Source organism: Nomascus leucogenys, chromosome 25, assembly GCF_006542625.1.
Source record: "Nomascus leucogenys isolate Asia chromosome 25, Asia_NLE_v1, whole genome shotgun sequence".
Classification (NCBI taxonomy): domain Eukaryota; kingdom Metazoa; phylum Chordata; class Mammalia; order Primates; family Hylobatidae; genus Nomascus; species Nomascus leucogenys.
This window is the reverse complement of record NC_044405.1, coordinates 26,073,125-26,087,566: the sequence shown is the minus strand read 5'-3', so window position 1 is coordinate 26,087,566 and position 14,442 is coordinate 26,073,125.

Genomic DNA, 14,442 nt, shown 5'->3' with positions numbered 1-14,442 from the left:
CAGATTAGCATTAAAGGTAGTATTTTATTACTTGGCAGGAGAGAGGACAGACTGACGGGGAGATCAATAATCCCTTGTGGATTAATGATCAGTTGGGGAAATGAGAAATTGTGAAAAAGGTAGAAGTCAAAGAACTATTGTTCCAGACTGAATTCGACCCAGGATAGTGGCCCAACTCAGAATCCTCTGCAGCTGACATTCTGGTGCTCGGAGTTGAAGAAAGGAGATTGTAACAAATACCGTTCTTGCGATTACTAGGAGCCAGAGCATTTTGTTAGCTTTATCACAGCTGAAGGTTTACTAACTCTAGCACCATCTTGGATCTGGTAGAGCCACCCCCAGCAGTCCAGATAATTTGGTTCTGGTGCAATTGTAGTGTTTGCCCCTAGCTTTGAAGTATTTATCCCTGTGATGCCTTATTTTTCTTTCACTGTATTCAGGATTAAGCCTATTTGCATATCTATTTGCCCTTAAAATCATACCATGTGTTATTATTATTGTCATCATCACCACTACCGCAACCATCATCATCACTGTATTGTAGGTCCTTTTTCCTCCACAAATATTTGTGTACTTTTTAATAATCAAATTAAAACAATGCTGGAAGTCACATGTTTTTGTCTCACGGAAAATGCCTACAATCCCTAAGCCCATAGCCATGCCAAAGTTCTGAAAAGCCTTCAAATTAAATGTATAAGAAAGTATAATATAGTATAATATAAGGTAGCAGGGATTGGAACTCTATAAAAATGAAGTATTGAAAAATTTAGTAAAATAGTACAGTGGAAAACCGAATGCTAACTTTAAGATACCATACAATGTCTTTTTAAAAATCTACCTTATATACTTGAATTATGCCTACTAAAAAGATATAAAAGCTCCTGTATTTGAGGGGAACTACTTAGAGTGAAATTATTAAAAATTCCCACTGCATCAAATAAAAATGTACTAATGATTAATTATTTCATACCTCAGGCCTTAAAAAAAGTTTTAAGACAATGTCAAAAAAGCATCTTCCAGGACTCTAACCTACAACACCAAGGTGTGCTCATAACACAGCAGTGTCACAGCAGCCAGGGAAGCGTCATCTTTTTGTTTTTGTAAAATATTTCTTTTATTTTTTCTTAATAATTTTTAACTAAACCTCCATAATTGACATAAAATTCCTTTTAAATGTTCATCAAAAAGGTTTTCTTCTTTGTGTAAGAATCCCAGGAATTTTACAGCAACTCAGTTATAAGCTCAGAAATCAAAAATTACCTAAAAGTTTTTATTGGACATTTAATTGTTACATTGGGCAACAAACTTCATTGATTTTTTTTGTTACTGTTGAAAGAAAACTGTTTATTAAATTCACCATGTATTTTCTGACAATATCTCTTTTTTTAACTTTTATGTTCAGGGGTACAAGTGTGGATTTGCTACACAGGTAAACTTGTGTCATGGAGCCCCATTGTATAGGCCACCTCATCACCCAACTATTAAGCCTACTAACCAATAGTTGTTTTCCCTGGTCCTCTCCCACCTCCCACCCTCCACCCTCCAAAAGGCCCCAGTATATGTTGCTCCCCTCTACGTGTCCGTGTGTTCTCATCATTTAGCTTCCACTTATAAGGGAAAACATGTAGTATTTGGTTTTCTGTTCCTGTGTTAGTTTGCCTGGACCTGGATTCTTCCGAGCTCTGGGGAGGTAGGACTGTGGAAGGTGGTATCCATTGATGACTGCTTGATTCAATTGTCTTTATCTTTAACATAAAATTCCAAGCAGAAATAGCAACTTAGAAGTCATTTTCAAAGGTAAAACATAAAGATTTGTTAGAAACTCCAGAGTACATGTGATAACTTTCAGCACAATAAAGATATTGCTGCAAAAAATTCAAAGGATGGAATTGAGTAGAACAGTGCGAATTCCACACTTTGTCAATTGTTGTGGCTTATGGGTTTTAGTGCACTGTGCTACTGAATCGAATTGAAGCTGTTTTCAATTCTTTACGTATCCCCTCTTCTCCTTCTTTCTAGAGACAGGCCTCTTAAACATAGAGTGAGCTGGTGACCTGAATGAATGGGGTCATGAAGAAGGTGCACTACAATGATTCCAGAGCAATAACTGGGATAATAAAAAGCTGAAACCCACTGTTTTCAAGATACAGTTAAGATTGTAATTACTTGGCAATGGATGAGTTATAAGATGGTTTTCAGAAACAACTTAGGGAGAAACAGGGTGCAACTCCTTGGTATTGCTATTATATAAATCAGATGTCTGAAATGTTTTGTTACATTATTTAAAATAAAATGGAATAATCTCAATGACATGTCCAAATACGAATACTATGAAGTAAATATTTTTAGGTGTGAAAATCATGAATGATGAATCCTTCACCTCAAAGACTTTAGATAGGATGTGAAATCTGTGTTATAGTACACCAACCTCTTCAGCTCTGATTTGATAAAGCATCAGTATGTTTTGAACACAACAAGGCTACTATTCAAGATTCTTCTAGCTATAACTCACAGTTAGTTTGTTTATTTATTTTTTATTTATTTATTTTTTATTTGAGATGGAGTCTCGCTCTGTCACCCAGGCTGTAGTGCACTGGTGCGATCCTCGGCTCACTGCAACCTCTGCCTCCTGGGTTCAAGCAATTCTTCTGCCTCAGCCTTTGGAGTAGCTGGGATTACAGGTGTGAGCCACCGTGCTGGGCCCACTGTTAACTTTTTTTTTTTGAATCTTTCTACTATGAGAATTGATGTTTAAAATAATAATCATGGAGCTGAACAAGCAGGGTGAGGCTTGTCATGTCTGACTTTGAGACCCTAAGCCTAACACTCTGGATGTTTATCCCACAATGGTGTTTTCTCTGCTGCTGCTGCTGCTGCTGCTGCTGCTGCTTTTTTATTTTTACTTTTCGCTTCCCTCAGAATTTAAAGTCTTTTTCCCTTTCCTGGTAGAGACCTGCTTCTATATCAATCAGTGCACGTGCTTAAGGAGGCGTAATGTGCAACCCCTTCCAGGGATGATGGCCATCTACCAGCAGTGAACTTCAAGCTGCAGAACTGAAATGTTCATTAAGAAATTCCAGGCACCCCTGGACTGTTGGAAAAGTCTCTGGAGGGACATAGGAATATGGTCTTGAATCCGTGACATGTGGTTTGAATCAAACAGTCAGTACTACGTTACTGTCTCTATTCTGTAGATGAGGAAACTAACACACTAGGAAGCTAAGGAATGTGGTGGTCAAAGACTACCGCATAGCTAATGAGTGAGAGAGTGAGATTCAAGCCCACCGCTTCTTATCCCATACCTGGGCTCCTGGCATCCTGGTGTGCAGTGCTGGTGACATCAGATAACAAGATGGCGCACACACATTTCCTGGGAAAGGCAGTGCTGCACAGGGCTGGAGAGAGAAATGGATAGAAAATTAGAAGCAGTGGGCTCCGGCCAGGCTTTGAGCTAACTGTGCCTGGATTTTCAGCAAACCCTGGACCTCCCTGGGCCTCCAGTGACCATGCCGAGCCAGAGGCTCCCCAAAATCTCTCTCAGGTATGAATTATATGACTTTCAAAAAACTGCAATGTGTGAAGTACTTTACACATTGAATAGAACTAAATAAGGTCTTCAAAAGAAGTGGAAGAAGTGACATAGATATATTTAAAAGAAATGAAAAAAAAACACCAAAAACAGAAAACAGCCTGACTTCAAAAATACTGAATTTCATCAATAATAAAACAAAAAACTATATGCTTACTGTGTCCACCCATACAAAATAATTTGACTGGACTGAGAAGAAAAAGTTAATTCCATGGGGCATTTCAGAGGGGTAGAGGGTGGGAGGAGGGAGAAGATCAGGAAAAATAACTAGTGGGTATTATGCTTAATACCTGAGTGATAAAAGAATCTGTACAACAGACCCCCAGGACACAAGTTTACCTGTGGAACAAACCTGCACGGTACCTCTGAACTTCAATGTTAAAAAAACAAAAAGTTAAATTCAGTAACATTATCATACACCCTGTTTGGTTAAGTTTTTAATTTTGTAACTCGATGGTACTGGTATTGAAGACGCAACATGAGAAAAGGCCTGGAGTGGCAGACTGGGGCCCAGGCAGTAACTGGGCAAACCTGAGCCTGCACAAGTGCTAGTTACTGCATCCAGGGAGGCCCCCAGTAGGCATGAGCCCAAGGCATGGGCATGATAAGCCATCCTTTTCCAAAGTAGGCAGATCCTTCCAAGAACACATTGGGATATGCAGCTCAAAAGGGCAAGGAAAGCCTTGGAGTCTGGCCCAAAGGCCTAAAATCCCAAGAGGATCCCAGAGGAAAGAACTTGTGGAACGAGACACTGGAGGAGAAGGGAAGGATAAGAAGTGACTTTAATACCATCCTTCAGGCTATCGAGAGCATTTATGGACAATGATGCCTGTTCTAGAATTTCACTGAATGAATGGAAATTGTAATAACAATAAGCCAGGAAGACATTAAAGGACAATTTTTTTTTTGTATAAGGAAAAATTTTTTAAGCAGTGAATTGATCGCAAAAAAAAAAGTCACACAATTGACCTTAGACTCCTAAAGAAATATATTACCAACAGTTTTTTTAACTCAGAAAATTTAGCTAAAACTACTAGAAAGTAGCAAAAAAATTAAGAAAGAGTTCACGGAAAGTGACCCTTTGAAGATCTTATTTCTTTTTCTACCCTTGCCCTGCAAGATTGGTAGTTAGGGTGAATTAAGTTGGCAATTCCTTTTAATCAGACATTTGGACATTGCTCCTAGCTTATGAGAGTCTCATCTCTTGTTTTATTATTTTTAGAAGTAATACAGGTACTATGAATAGTTTAAAATAAAACAGTGATCCCGCTATGATATGCTAGCAATAAAAAGTGATTGTATAGAATTCGGGTATAACATAATTGGTGGTCAGCTCTGATTCTCTGCCCAGGGGAGAGGAAAGACTTGGAGAGAAAGTTGAGATGAGGATGAAAATGACAGGAGACTCCATTTCAAAAAGTGGGAAGACAAAGGGTGAGTCCTCCTGTTGCCAGTTTTCTCCCAGTTCACTTTCCTCAGTCCCAATCCCACCAAACATATTGTGCCCAGTCACCTGGGGAATCCAGGAATTGCTGACACTTTTCTGGGCATCCCAGGCAGCCACATGCCCCAAGCCATCCCTACCCAAAGGAAAGCCTGTCCGATACTGGGCAGCAATGGGTGCCCACCTGCACGCAGGGCCAGACTGGGTTTGGCCAGTGTGCCCACTCCCTGGACAGGCAAGCTCACTCTGTTCCTGTTCATTCCTTAGCCTTTCAGGAGTACCCCCTGGTTGTTCCAGAACTTCATGCATGGCAGTGGTCCTGCTGCTGGTGGTGTGATGGTGGCTTTTATGTTTCTGCTCATTGAAGGATGTCATGAAATGAACATCAATCCCCTAAGAAAGATTTTAGTGATTTGCCCAATTTTTGTGCTGCAAGCAGATAAACTGCAAATAACTATGCCACCTTTCAAAATCAATTCTCTGGCAAAGCCACAGCCCTGCTGTAACCTTCTGTAATGGCCTTTTTATATTCTCAATAGTCCTCTCCCTCTATTTTTCTATTACACCTGTCCACGCTCTACTCCGAAAATTTCAGAAGACTCTCAGTTACCTACCAGGTTCCTCTTCGCGGTGGTTCCAGAGTGACAGATTCCTGGGACTGTGCTAAACAGAAGACTCAAATGTGTGTAGTTGGCAAAGCTTGGGGTAGAGTCAGGTAAGGAGCTATGGGGTGATGTCTTCACTCCGCACTGGTCTTAAGTCAGAGCTGACACCTACCCGGTAGCCACCTTAACCTACATTTTGGCTTTGTTTGCTTGGTTTTGCTTATTAATTTATTACTATTATTAATTATTATTAGAGACAGAGTTTTGTTCTGTTGCCAGGCTGGAGTGCAGTGGAGCAGTCATAGCTCACTGCAACCTCCATCTCCAGGCTCAAGAGATTCTCTCATCTCAGCCTCCCAAGTCGCTGGGATTACGGTCATGTGCCACCACATAAATTACTTATTTATTTTTGTAGAGACAGGGTCTTCTTATGTTGCCCAGGCTGGTCTTGAACTCCTGAACTCAAGTGATCCTCCCTCCTGTAAAAGCCAAAGACCATCAGTAAGTCTAATTTCAGAACACTTCACCTCGCAAAGAAACCATCTATCCATTAACAGTTTGTTCCCATTACCCTATCCAACACTGATGCCCCAGGCAAGCACCGTTCTACTCTGTCTTCATGGGTTTGCCTATTCTGGACATTTTATATAAATGGAATCACACAATGTGTGGTCTTTTGCGATTGGCTTCTTTGACTTAACATGGTTTCAAGGCTCGTCATGTTGTGGCATGTGTTTGTACTTCACACTTTTATGGCTGAATAATATTCCATTGTATTGATATCCTACTTTCTTGAGTTAAAGTTTCTCAAAAAGTGCTGGGATTGCAGGAGTGAGCCACCGTGCCTGGCCTGGTTTTGCTTTTGAAGTTGGCTTCAGCAGTGAGTCTTTCCTGGTCAGGAGGCACAGAAAGTAAAATGGACTCTTTCTCATCATCTTCCCCTAAGGTTAGTCTTTTATGGAACACAGGATGTGCACAGGCTTGAGCTCCTCTGTGTCTTAAGGCAATGTAAGGAAACACATCCAAATGAACCAGTTATTTCAAGTTCTGGCAGAACACTACCCTTTGCACCTGCCAGGCTAACCTGGGCTGTCATTTGCACTGCTGGGCTGGCCTGGTCACCTATGCGGACAGTCTTACCAATGCTCTCTCTCCTAATTTGCAAGTACAAACCTGCTGAGTGACTCAACCTGTTTCCTGTGTGAGCCTAGGGCAAATAAGAGAAGCAGCTGTTTGTCCTCACCTAGAAACTTGTTCCTGTCTTCACTGAGACTTTTGGAATTGGATAACAAAAATTGTTTGTAACCTGTATGTTTCAATCACTCTTGTTGCTTTCCTGCTGACCATCAGCCACAGTGGGCCTCCAGTACTGCTTGAGCACCTGCTGTATACCCTGTGGATATCAACTTGCTCCATCCACACATGGACCTTAAGAGGCTGACATGGTTTGGATCTGTGTCCCTATGCAAATATCGTATTCAATTATAATCCTCAATGTTGGAGGTCCGGCCTGGTGGGAGGGGATTAGATCATGGGGGCAGTTTCTAATTTAATAGCATCCCCTTGGGTGCTTGTCTCATAATAGTAAGTGAGTTCTCATGAGATCTAATTGTTTAAAAGCGTTTAGCACCTCCCTTCTTACTCTCTCTTATTCCTGCTTGGGGTCATGTGAAGTGTCAGCTCCCCCCTTGCCTTCTGCCATGATTGTAAGTTTCCTGAGCCCTCCCCAGAAGCCGATGCCACCATGCTTCCTTTACAGTCTGTGGAACTGTGAGCCGATTAGACCTCTTTTCTTTATAAAGTACCCAGTTTCATGTATTTCTTTATAGCAGTGCAAGAACGAACTAATACAGAAGCAGAGGCCATTCTCCCCAAGGTACAGCTGCTCTTATTTGTAGGTAATGTGCTCAGAGTCACCCTCCAGTGGGATCTGAACACCGGTCATCTAAGAGGGTGGCTTAGACATCAGTCTTCAAAAAGAAGTCCTGAACTTCACACACTGGTGGTGGGGAGGTAAAAGTGTGTAGCCACCTTGGAAAACAGTTTGCCAGTTTCTCAAAAAGTTAAAAATAGAGTTACCATGTGACTCAGCAATTCCACTCCTAGGTACATACCCAAGAGAAATGAAAAGAAATGTCCACAAAAACCTGTACTTGAATATTTATTGTGACACTCTTCACAATAGCAAAAAAAGTGGAAACAATTCAAATGCCCATAAACTGATAAATGGATAAAGAAAATGTAGGATATCAATACAATGGAATATTATTCAGCCATAAAAGTATGAAGTACAAACACATGCCACAACATGACGAGCCTTGAAACCATGTTAAGTCAAAGAAGCCAATCGCAAAAGACCACACATTGTGTGATTCCATTCATATAAAATGTCCAGAATAGGCAAATCCATGAAGACAGAGTAGAACAGTGCTTGCCTGGGGCATCAGGGTTGGATAGGGTAATGGGAACAAACTGTTAATGGATAGACGGTTTCTTTGCAAGGTGAAGTGTTCTAAAATTAGACTTACTGATGGTCTTTGGCTTTTACAGTTCTTTTATTTATTCATTTATTTGTTTGTTTTTGAGATGGAGTCTCACTCTGCCACCTAGGATGGAGTGTAGTGGCACAGTCTCATCTCACTGCAACCTCTGCTTCCCGGGTTCATGCGATTCTCCTGCCTCAGCCTCCTGAGTAGCTGGGATTACAGGCGCCTGACACCACGCCCAGCTAATTTTTTTGTATTTTTAGTGGAGAGGGGGATTCACCATGTTGGCTAGGCTGGTCTCGAACTCCTGACCTCAGGTGATCTGCCCACCTCAGCCTCCCAAAGTGCTGTGGTTACAGGCTTGAGCCACCGCGCCTGGCTGGCTTGTACAGTTTAAATAGGTCAGGTGTAGGGGATATGAGTTATCTCTCAGCAATGCTATTATTTTTTAAAACATCAGCTTTGTAGGTCATAATTACTTGGGTATATTGGGTATAAGTTAGAGGCAGAGAGAAAATACTTGGTCCTCAAAGCAGAAGTTTGGTGGTTAAGGAGGGAGCAGGAAGAGTTTACCCTTTTGAATGCTCAGAGCTGTTATTATTTCTGTGGATTTACTGACACGTAGGAATAGAGCTTTGAAAAATTTTAACCATTCTCTTCTGACGGAAAATAGTAATCGGTATCTGCACAAGCAAATAGAGATGATCAAGGATCAACCCACATCAGTTCTTTTTTCATTTGATTCACTGAGGAAACAAATAATTGCTCCCAGAGCAACATGGAATGAACAACTGCTTCATTACTGAAAAACTTTAACCCCCCCTGAGAGTTTAAATAGGAATACATAGAAAGCATAGTTTCTTCTTCCGATTTCTTACTTTATGGTAATGAAAACAGATAATTAACAACAATAATCTGACACTTTATAGGCTTTTACATATTCTTAATAACAATTTTTTTAACTTTAGCAATATCTGTGTGAGAAGAATAGCACAAGCAATGTAATTCACTTTTATTTTTATTTATCATTTTTGAGATGGAGTTTTGCTCTTGTTGCCCAGGCTGGAGTGCAATGGCGCGATCTCAGCTCACCGCGACCTCTGCCTCCTGGGTTCAAGCGATTATCCTGCCTCAGCCTCTGAAGTAGCTGGGATTACAGGCATGTGCCACCACACCCGACTAATTTTGTATTTTTAGTAGAGACAGAGTTTCTCCATGTTGGTCAGGCTGGTCTCAAACTCCCGACCTCAGATGATTTGCCCGCCTTGGCCTCCCAAAATGCTGCGATTACAGGTGTGAGACACCGCTTCCGGCCTATTCACATTTTATAGGTACTTAGTATCAAGGATTAGAGTGGTTAAAGATCTTGCACTTAATCATACAATTCACTAAAATCCAGGTCTCAAGACACTTTCTCATACTGACTGCTCCATTTTAACCCAAAAAAAGTAACTTCCTTCCCCTACCTTCATGCCCAGTGAGACACATATACATACAGAGATTATTATAAAATTAAAATTCTTTCTCTAATTTTAGTTTTCAACTTCTATATGCAGTCATGCCTCCAGAACGGGAAGAGTTTACAGGAAACGTAAACATTTCCTCCTGGATACAATTACTTCCAGTGGAACTCCCTTGTCCTGCACCAATTAAGAACCTGGAGAACAAACAGGACTGGAAGCACATGTCACCTTTTTGAGGAGGCAAACTCTCTCTTTTCTTTTTTTTCTTTTTCTGTCTTTTTTTTTTTTTTTTGAAACGGAGTCTCGCTCTGTCACGAGGCTGGAGTGCAGTGGCACGATCTTGGCTCACTACAACCTTCGTCTCTCAGGTTCAAGTGATTCTCCTGCCTCAGCCTCCCTAGTAGCTGGGACTACAGGCACCTGCCACCATGCCCAGTTAATTTTTGTATTATTGGTAGATATAGGTTTTTACCATGTTGGCCAGAATGGTCTCGATCTCTTGACTTCATGATCCACCTGCCTCAGCCTCCCAAAGTGCTGGGATTACATATGTAAGCCACCACGCCCGGGGCAAACCCTCTTGAAAGACTAAGGATGATGCTTTTTTTTTGGAGGCCCATTTTGTGGTCTCTTTTCTTTTTTCTTTTTTTTTTTTTTTTTTTTTTTTTTGAGACAGAGTCTTGCTCTGTCACCCAGGCTGGAGTGCAGTGGAGCTATCACGGCTCACTGCAACCTCCGCCTCCCGGGTTCATGCCATTCTCCTGCCTCAGTCTCCCGAGTAGCTGGGACAACAGGTGCCTGCCACCACGCCTGGCTAATTTTTTCATATTTTTAGTAGTGATGAGGTTTCACCATGTTAGCCAGGATGGTCTCGATCTCCTGACCTCGTGATCCACCTGCCTCTGCCTCCCAAAGTGCTGGGATTACAGGTGTGAGCCACCGCGCCCAGCCGCCTCTTTTATTTCTTTACCTGGTGCTTTAAGTGACTAAGTAGGGGGTTAGAGGGCTGGAAAAGGGAAAGAGCAAAGCCAGACCATTCGACCCATTACTTATTCAACTCTAGAGATGAGGCCACAAGAAGAGACGAGAGGAGATGACAACCACATCCGGAGAGGGGTGCCACACAGAGAGATGGAGGCTTGGATTGGAGTCGATTCACAAGCCCCGCATTCGACCTTTAGCTCCATTATGACATAGCAAAGTCATCTTGACTGAACACTCTGAAGTTTTGATTATTTCACCTACGAAACAAGAACTGGGTTGCTGAGAATTTTATGTGAAACAGCATTATATGAAAAGCATTATGCTTTTCATATAAAAGCATCCATGATGTTTTTTACCTCTAAAGTTGAGTATTTATGGCCATGCTTAATGGACATTATAGTGAATTGAGTCAGACTGGGTAGTTTCCTTGATTTTTTAATAAAGTGCACCAGCCTGGTGCTAATCAAGATGATGAAGTGTGCTAAAATAGAGACCGTAAGACTGACAGAACAGAGTGGCAATAAGACACCATATTATAAATAAGACTTAAGGCCATGCGAGGAGGAGTTAGGTTATACACCTGTGCACTTAAAGAGTCAACTATGTTCTGCCACAAAACTTTTCTTTTTCTCCACACTGGCCTGGCGATAAGCAATATTGAAACAATTGCAGCTCACTGATGGACAGATATTGACTAACTGACCTCCTCACCTCACCCAATCCCACAAACCATACTACAGCTTTGATTGGAAGAGACTAATTTTAGCAACTTTCTCCTGATAAGAGACCGGCAACCATAGACTGGTGGTCTGGCAGGTCCACAGAGGCTGCACACTGAGGAACTTCCCATCCTCTGCTTCATCTTTTTATGTACAGAAATTAACTTTAATGCATTTAAATGTTATGTCTCCACCCCAAAGTGAACATGGGATGCATATTACACGCAGGTTTACCATGCATGCGCATACACCCCTCATAAATATTCACAGCCCCTCCTATAGCTTGTTAAATATGTATACTTAGCCAGCCCATTCAGCATAAATTCCTGTCTCACCCATCCTCCTTCGAAGTAGCTGCTTTCAGTCTCTGCTGAAGGCTATGCTTCCTAGTCTTTCAGGGTGGCCAGAGGCTGCAACCCTTTATAAGAAATTAAGCTCTCTTCTCCAAGTGTATGGACCTTTGGGATTCTTTTGTGGACAAGTGTGAGAAGTTTGTCTTTGATGTCCTCTCAGTCCCTGAATCCATGTCCTCTCAGCATGCAGTGACTTTCCCAAACCTCACACATCCAACCTTCCTCCTTCTAGCTCTTGGAGGAAAGAAGGCAAGGAGCCAAGCATTTGAGGGGTCGATTGAGTTTCAGGCACTCTATCAGGAATGATTATACGTGGCAACTCTGCTAAGGTGTTGATTACAGTGGCTACATCAGGTAGTCTGATAAGGGATTAAGATGGAACCCTGCCCAGAAGTTGTTATGTTTTAATAGTGAGCAGTTACAAGTAATCAAATCTTTTTGATTCACCCAAGCATTTCTTTATTTGCTCAACAATCGTTTATTAAACATCTAACAAGTGGTCATCCTGCCAGCTCCTGTGGGGTATGAAGGTGGACTCACACTGCCAGCCACATGAGGAGCTAATAACTTATTGTCAAGGCCCCCAGGGAGAGGGTGGGCAGCCAGAGCTGGCCTGGCAGCAGCAGCATTATGGCTACACCAGTCACTAAACATGCAACTTTGGGCTAGTTTTGCAAGTTTTCCAAATTTTAGGTTCCTTGTTAGTAAAACGGAGAAAGTAATCCTCTCTGGCTCATAGGGTGTTGAATGAGGGAATGATTATAAAGAGCTCCACATGGGAGGAGCACGTAGTTCTCAGTGAAGACCTGATATTGAGTTCCATTCAAGCGTAGGAGCCCTCTATAGCCCTCCTGGAATGTGAGGTGGGTAAACAGCCTGCAGGGAATATTGTGGGAAACCAGAGAGAGGGTGCTAGATCATAGCCTGGGTTAGGGGAGGTGATATTTAAACTGGCTCCAGATGGGTGAAGGGTGGGCTTTCCCTTGGCAGAGGGAAAGGAGGGAATTTCTGGTGTGTTTTGGAGCTGTGGGTATCTGATGATTCGGGACTTAGGGTGATCGTGCATTGGGTGGCGTGGGAGAAGATGAGTTTTCAGGCTGGGATGTGTTTTATTTATTTTTTTTAGAGATGGAGTCTCGCTCTATCACCCAGGCTAGAGTGCAGTGGTATGATCATGGTTCACTGCAGCCTCTCACTCTTGGGCTCAAGCAATCCTCCTGCCTTAGCCTCCTGAATAGCTGGGATTACAAGTTCATGCCACCACGTGCTTCTAAGTTTTAAAAAATATTTCTTTGTAAAGACAGGGTCTCACTATATTGCCCAAGCAGGTTTTGAATTCCTGGGCTCAAGTAATCCTTGCACCTCGGCATTGCAAAGTGCTGGAATTGCAGGTGCAAGCCACAGTACCAGGCCTGGGATGTGGCTTTGAAGTGCCCTCTGTGGCATGGGATAGAGGTTGATGGTTATCAATGAGAACCCAGTTTAACGCAGTTCCCAGAATGTATTCCCATTTCCCTAATTCTATTACATTTTACCTTTAAAAGGCTCAGTATCAGATTCCTGAAAACAAATTGCCTTAGTAGTATACAATTGTTGCAATGAGTTAAATGATAAAATGTATAAAATGTTAATAGTCTCTCTCCTCCCCAAGTGCCTTCCAGTCCCATCCCCTGAAGTAACCAAAGGTAATGCATTGGTTGTGTCTTTCTCCACACACTTTGGGAAATCCTGACTTAAAGGGAAAACCCTATCACAGTAAAGTGACTGGCAGCAGGGGTGACATTCTCAGTCAAAGGCTTTTTCTGAAGATCCCCCAAGTCACATCACCCCTTAACTGACTTCAAGTCAGGTTTTGTGTCTGCCACAAAAGAGATAGGTTCTTGATAAATGAAATACCGTAAATGTTTTGTATGTTGGGTATTTTAGTTGCTATAAAGAAAAAGCTGCTAAATACATCTCCAGCTATCATGCTAATAAAAAGATCTGATGTTATATGACCTGAAGGAAGGAAATAAATGTAGGCCACCCATGGTTAAAGTAGCCATGAAGAAATAGTGCAATGCATTTCTTTTCTTTTCTTTTTTTTTTTTTTTTTGGGGGGCAGAGTCTTGCTCTGTCGCCCACTGCGACAGTGGCGCATCTCCGCTCACTGCAAGCTCCGCCTGCCAGGTTCACACCATTCTTCTGCCTCAGCCTCCCACATAGATGGGACTACAGGCGCCGGCCACCACGCCTGGCTAATTTGTTGTATTTTTTTAGTAGAGATGGGGTTTCACCATGTTAGCCAGGATGGTCTTGATCTCCTGACCTCGTGATCCGCCTGCCTCGGCCTCCATTTCTTAACCCACAGGAGACACACAAGATTTTATTTTATTTTATACAATTTTTAAAATCAGCCATTCAGAAATCTGGCACAATAAGCATAAATATCCCTTATCTGTGGACTTGCTAGTTCTGGATGAATTGTTTTGCACTCTGAGGAAAGGCGAACTCTATCAGTCTGGCTGTGCTAAGCACCGAAGATTCCACTGGGGCAGGCTCAGCTGGGTCTGAAAACTGCTTCCCAGACAAAGGCAGATGAGACACAGGTGGAGGCACTAACCGGGCCTGGAAGCCAGGAATTCAGGTTTCCACTTCAAAATGCATATCCAGTAAGCTTTAAATATTGTTTGGATATCAAATTTGTATAACACAATTTACTTTTAAGATTGTTTTGATTCTTACTATTCTATTTGAGACATTATAAAATAGGCACACTGACCGTATTTATGGTAAGCTCATTTTTGTAGGATAAAAATT